General features: G+C 41.2%; 1 long non-coding RNA gene across 2 annotated transcripts in view; it reads right to left on the bottom strand.

The window, feature by feature from the left end:
* The window catches only part of LOC111725389, a 9,718-nt gene extending 3,242 nt beyond the window's left edge, over positions 1-6,476 (bottom strand). Inside the window, exons 1-2 of one of the 2 annotated variants that reach the window (XR_002773466.1) lie at positions 6,357-6,476; positions 2,459-2,602 (exon numbers count right to left, since the gene is read on the bottom strand). This is a non-coding gene — a long non-coding RNA (uncharacterized LOC111725389). Of the gene's footprint in view, positions 1-2,458; positions 2,766-6,356 lie in introns of those variants that run through there. The other variant, XR_002773465.1, reaches the window with a different exon arrangement.
* Positions 6,477-6,815: the final 339 nt, after the last annotated feature.

Genomic DNA, 6,815 nt, shown 5'->3' on the forward strand with positions numbered 1-6,815 from the left:
GACCCACTCCTGTGAATCCAGCTCACTTCCTATGCCACGTGACCCACTCCTGTGAATCCAGCTCACTTCCTATGCCACGTGACCCACTCCTATGAATCCAGCTCACTTCCTATGCCACGTGACCCACTCCTGTGAATCCAGCTCACTTCCTATGCCATGTGGTCCACTTCTGTGAATCCAACTCACTGTGAATTCCAACTCACTTTGGGACATGTGACTCCCAAAACCTATGTCAGCCTTGACCTTTCTTCTACAAGATCTTTATGACCAAAAATCTCTACAACATATCTACTAAAGTAAGATTCTAATTTCCAACTGTCTTTAGAACAATTTTTAAACAAGATCATGATCAGTATGATTTAGTAAAAAAAAAGTAATAGAATATATGAGAGTGAATTGTATAAAATAGGATTATTGCCATTTTGTAAAATTTTTTTACACATGTATCTATTAGGTCACCATGTGAAATTGTTTCTTACTATGGTCACTGTCAAAAAAACTTGGAGATCTGGCTCGGCATCTGTGGCTCAAGCGGCTAAGGCGCCAGTCACATACACCTGAGTTGGCGGGTTTGAATCCAGCCTGGGTCTGCCAAATAACAATGACGGCTGCAACCAAAAAATAGCTGAGCATTGTGGAAGGTATCTGTAATCTCAGCTACTTGGGAAGCAGAGGCAGGAGAATCACTTGAACCCAGGAGTTAGAGGTTGCTGTGATCTGTAATGCCATGACACTCTACCCAGGGTGACAACTTGAGGCTCTGTCTCAAAAAAAAAAAACTTGGAGATCCATCCCTCCCCATGAAATTCACTTGACATTAGTTCAGTGTATCAGTATATTCAAAATCAATTGGTCATCTTCTCACCACAATGCCCGTCTAATTTTTTTTTCAAATTTACACGAAGAGTTATGGTATTATAAGCCATTTTCATAGCTTTGGAGTAACTTTAATACTGCCTCATCTTATCTTCAATCTGTCTCCAAAACAGTCTTGAGCCAACCTTGTTTTCATTTAGACAGTTTTAACCTATTCTCACCTTTATCCTTATACACCAGGACACTGACACCACTCAGGTTCAGGCTCATCAAGTCATGCCTGAGTTATTATAACAAACTCTTATTTATGTCCATACAATTAGTCCGTATCCACTCTGATTAATCTTGAAAGTTTCCTCCCCTTAAAAATTGTTATGGATACCCAATTACCTTTTAAGTAAATGACAAGCTTTTTCATATACATATATATATGTGCAAACACTGTATATGTATATATGTAAAATCAATGATGCCATTCAAAAAAGTAGGACAATTATTCTCTGATAATTTCTCAAAACTATTATTATATTGGCAAAGTGACATTCATTGTTACTGGCAATGGAAACTTTAGGGCGGAGAGTTACAAGGCAGTAGCTGGCAGGAGAATGTGCCCTTTTTGTCTTGTGCTTTATTCTTTCTTCTTCCCAAATAAAGTCATCTTGCTTTGTCCCTTTCCCAGAACCTGCAGCAGCGAGGCAGGTGGGTAGGATGGGGGGCAGACCAAGCCCAAGAGGAAACGCACACCAGCCAGGACGTCGGCGTCAGGCACCGAAGCCTCCCTGACGATGAGAGTTTCAGACAGTCCCACCATAAATCCAAGGTGAAATCCACTCTTCCATGTTACTTTATCCTACTGTTTTAAAAACAGTTGCACATGACTTTATTTTATGATATTTTTATAAAGGCCTGTAGAAAGAAAAGTCTTTCTGAAAATAAAGTCCTTTAACCCACATCAGTCCTGCTCTTCCTGGGAAGATCAGGTTTGAATTTATTTTCGTTTCTGTTATACTGATGGTTACCTTTCAAGCTAAGTAGGTTAGGCGAGACATCTGTGGAATTTATTTGAAAAAAGTTGGCTCCTCCGACACTAAACTGCTGGATTAAGCAGACACAGAGTGACCTGGAAGGCTGAGTGTGAGTGCCAGCCATGCGAGGGCCACAGCCAGGAAAAACAAGGTACTTGGGAATAAGCAGCTTCCAGGAATGATTCTTTAGATATTTTCAGGATAAAATATACAACTCCTTCCACAGAACTGCCCATGCACATTTTCTTTCCTTCCCATTTATTCTCTGAGTTCATTCAAATGAATACCAGGTATCTATCATAGTTCCCACATACGTTTAGCATCTGAGTGAGGTACCATACGACATACCGTCATGCACTGACTAGGAGCACAGACTGGGGAGCAGAATCCCCAGGTTTAATGGCAGATGTACTACTTACTAGCTGTGAGGAATTGGGCGAGCCCCTCAACACTCCGTGCCTTAACTTCCCGTCCTGTTTGTTAATTCATGGAATAGTTGTAAAAAATAGACTAGTTAATGCATGGCAAATAAAAACAGTGCCTGGCATGTGTTGACATAACTAGCATTGTCATTATTATCATGAGAGAAACTGGCTGGGACCAGCACTGGGTCTTACCTCGAAAGTGTTCAAGTGAAACCGCAGTTAAAGCAAACAGCGCACAGCCAGCCCGGACTGGGCACAAGAGACTCTACAGTTGTCCACACTGGAGGGGGAATCCTCTGTAGGTCCAGGTAGTTGGAGATGTAGCTTCATCCGGGTCTTAGACAATGAGTACAAATTGGAGGTTTTGCTATCCTCATTACAAACCAATCCAGTAATTTTTTTATTTATTTTTTAAATTTCAGATTGATATGAGCATTCAAACAATTGGGTTAACTGTTTGTATTTGGGAGGTAAAGTCCCCGTTGTAGTTGAGCCCTTCATCCAGGAGGTGCCATGTAGCCTTACATCGTGCCCATTAGGTGAGAGCACACCAATCCCCTTCCCTCCTCCCTTCTCCTCCCTTTCTTTTTCCCTTTCTCTCCCACTTGAATTTAATTGTGTTCTTCTCTTGTGTGGGTGTGTAGAAACTACCCCTCTTTCTGCTTACAAGGAATGAAAAGCCAAGTAGAAATGTGACTGGGGTCTCTTTGCCTCCTCCCAGTGGCAGTGGGGTCTGCTCCCTGTCTATGGTAAATGTATCTTGCTTTGTAAACCTGTATCTTACTCAGTAAAACTACCCTTCTCTTCCTCAAACCAATCCAGCATTAAGAGGTTAGAGCAGAATCTTAGGACTAGAAACGTCCTTTGAAATCAATGATTCCATGCCCTTGGTTTTACAGATGAGAACATATGGGCCAGTTAACCAAACCATCAACTAATTTTTCTGGTGACCTACTACGTGCCTCTGTTCCAGGTGCTGGGGATTCAACACTGAATACTCCTCACCCAAAGGAGCTTGCATTCTGGTAGGGAAGGCAGCAAACAAACAAGTAAATAAACAAACTCAGCTGACATGCTGATAAGCTAAGGATAATAACAGCAGGTGCAGTGGATGAGAGTGCGATGGTGAAGGGCTGTCCTAGGAAGTGACGCCCTGTCTGTCGGGGTCTGGGTGAAGAAAAGCAGAGCCAGGAGGGGACTGAGGGAGGAGGGAGGAACGAGGCCTTTCTGAGTAAAGGCACAGTAACTGAAAAGGTTCTAAGAGTGGATGCAAAGGAGGCCAGGTTGTGATGGCAGAGTGAACGAACAGGGGAGAGTAGAGGGGGAGGAGGCAGAGGAGAAAGGCTGTCTAGCCCTCAGTAAGGAAGCTGAACTTTCTTCTAGCTATTGTGTAGTCATAGTCAATTCTTAAAAAGCAGCACGGCAAGACCTGCTTTGCACTTCAAAAGATCCCTGTCTGAATGCCACAGGCCACAGTGGGCAAGAGCAGAGGGAGGGCACTGGCAGTGTGGCAGCAGCCCCAGCCAAAGCCAGTGAAGCCTAGACCAGGATTATGGCAAAGGAAGCACCAGCAGTCGTCAGATTCTAAAATCCATTCTGGGAGTAGAGCTGTCAGCAGTCACTACAAGTCAGGTGGGCAGTGGGAGGGCAAAAAAGGGACTCAGTATGGACTCCTGGGTTTTGACCTAAACAACTCAGAGAATACTGAGGCCGTTTATGGAGGTGAGAAAAGCTGATAGAAGGGAAAGGGGAAGGAGGAAGGGAAGGGGGAAAGATATATACCACGTTTAAGGAACATAATTACCAGTTCTGTTTGGCCCTGCTAAGTTTGAAATATCTTTTGGACATCTGGTAAAAATGTGGTGTTGCACAATACATGAATCTAGAACTCAAGGGGAAAGTCCTGGCTAGCATGAAAATTTAGAAAAATAGTACACAGATAGTGTTTAAAGCCAGAAGTTTAAGTGAGATGAATTATTCCCCTGGAGAGGGAGTGCAGATAGGGAAGAGGAGCTGAGAGGGCGGAACCGTCCCTGAGAACTACAACACTTACAGGTCTGAGGGTGGAGGAGGAACCTGAGAAAAACCCAGGAAAACTAGGAGGTGGGAAGAAAGAGGAGAGCCAGGAGAACCACCTGCGCTGTTCAGGTCCAGAAAACAAGACCCGGGCACGTATAAAATGCCATGCTTCTGGTTAGTAGCAGAGTTCGGAGTACTGCTATTACCTTATTAAGTAACTTAGAAGCACCTTGAAGACAGCAGAAGACTAAAATTCCTGGCTGCTTTATTTCTGTGTCATCAACCCTTAATAGAATTAAATACGTGTTGAAACATGGAAAGAACTCGCTGAGTTATCACGGACTGACTACACATGCAACACAACTTGGAAAACTGAGTTTACCTTGATGGGAAAGACAACAAACCTCCATTTCTACTTATTTGTAACCCTGCTGAGTTGCAAATGGTTATTCCATTCTAATATCACATGGCCATCCTCATACGTAATTATTGGATGTCATGTCAGACTCTGATTTAGTGACCATGTCCATACACCTCAACCCTAAGATTTAAATAATCTTGTGCAAAGAATAAGATAGATTTATAGCTATGTTTGATTTGGACAAGAGTTAATTTGAAATCTTCCTGGAGAGTTTTCATTGTATTAAAAATAGTTTTAAGCCTTTGTGACCTACACAAAAATGTGAATATGCAAGGATTTTACAAATCAAAAGCAAAGACATGCCCCCCAAAATCTATAATACAAGACAGGAGTTTCTGAGTGTTGAATAAAGTAACAAGCAAGATGTATTTCTATTGGTTCATGTTACTTTTCAAATTTAATGTGTAAAAATATCCAATACTTTCCACTTTAGAATCACTTCCAACTATAGTTAATTCCTTTTGCATAAAAAGTTCCCTGTAGAAGTCCTTCAATATATTAAAAAATAAACTTATTTAAAGATTTTAAAACTATAACATCAGCCCATCTACCACGTTGAAGGCCAGTGACCTGATGTTGACATTTTAATCCTTTACCACAGATAATTTGCAAAACCTAGGCAGACAGCAAATACTCCACAACCCTAATCAACAGAGAGTGAACTATGTCCAGTGAACAGTATACTCTGGGCAAATGAATTACAGAAGTCCACACAAAAACGACCTTCAAGGACCAGACTCACTCTGGGAAGAGGAGAAATGCTGAGTGTGGGATTTGTGTGTCAACTGGGAGACCTGTGGGCAGAGAATCCACAAATGACCCTCATTACTCTATAATGGGGGTGAGGGTTCATAGCTCCCTAAAGCAGCAAAGATAAACATAATAAAAATGATCGTTTACTAACCGGGAGAAAAACTTAAAAACAGTTTATTGTTTTAGTCTCACATATTCTCCTAAGCCCATTTTTAACACATCAGTGGTAAGATATTTCTAAGGGACAACATGGTAAAGTAAAACTAGGGATTATTATGTCAATTTTCTACAACAACTGGGATAAATCACTTATCTCTTCCATCGCAAAAAAACAAAAAAGCCCTAAAAAATTGCATTGAGTGCCACATTACATACAAGTTTAAAACATGATTCCAGAGACATTGGACTTAACTTAGAGAAGTTCTTTTGCTCTCTGGATCCACTGTTAAAGACCCGTGAGGTACAAGAAGAACACGCGACCCTAGTAGCACTTCCACACTCAGACAGAGAAGCACCCCGAAACACAGACTGCCTGGTGTGACCCTCCTGGCATGTGACCTTCCTGCTGCCATCTCCTAGTGTTTGCCATAGGACACATTAACTTCTCTGTGCCTCACCTATAAATGGGGCGGGTGAATTCGTTTTGAAAATTCAGTGGTTTAATACACGTGAAGTGTCTAGAAAGTACTAGGCTCATAGCAAGTACCTAAGAAACATTCGTTATCATAATATTACTGTTGTTGTTTGTGTAGTTAACATACAAGTACATGTGTATGTGAAAATTACAATGTCTTAAAAAAAAGGCAAACAAATGAAAATGAAGAATCTGAGAAGTTTAGCAAACAGGGTAGATAGACAGGCAAGCAGATAGATGATGGAGATGCTTAGTAAACACACCTGCTCGCACCCATCTTGCTTTTAATTACCAGTATGTGTGCAATTAACTCTAGAAAATCTCTGCAAGGCCAGTATATACATTCTTCGTAAAGACCTTGATATTGTCCCTGTTTCGAAAGTCTTGGAGCCAAAATTAATCTGGAATGCCTAAAGAATAAAAAAAACAAAAACACTAGAAAACTTTATTGTATTTATTTTGTGCAAAAGTGTTAATTGTCTCACATAGCTGCAGGCACCTAGCGTGATGCTTCATGTCAATATCAAACAGGAGGTGGGGTCAGCTCTTAACTCCACCACTACCTTGGGAGTAAATTACTCCTCACAGCCTCAGTTTCACAGCTACAAATGCAGAAGATAATTGTTATTCCACATTATTTGTAAGTTTTTCTTACAAATGTTTGGCATTATTTAAATTTTTTTCGAAATGAATTTGGGTTCAATGTTCAATAATCCTAGTTC

The sequence above is a fragment of the Otolemur garnettii genome, unplaced genomic scaffold (assembly GCF_000181295.1).
Source record: "Otolemur garnettii isolate 467f Iridium unplaced genomic scaffold, OtoGar3 scaffold00039, whole genome shotgun sequence".
Taxonomy (NCBI): domain Eukaryota; kingdom Metazoa; phylum Chordata; class Mammalia; order Primates; family Galagidae; genus Otolemur; species Otolemur garnettii.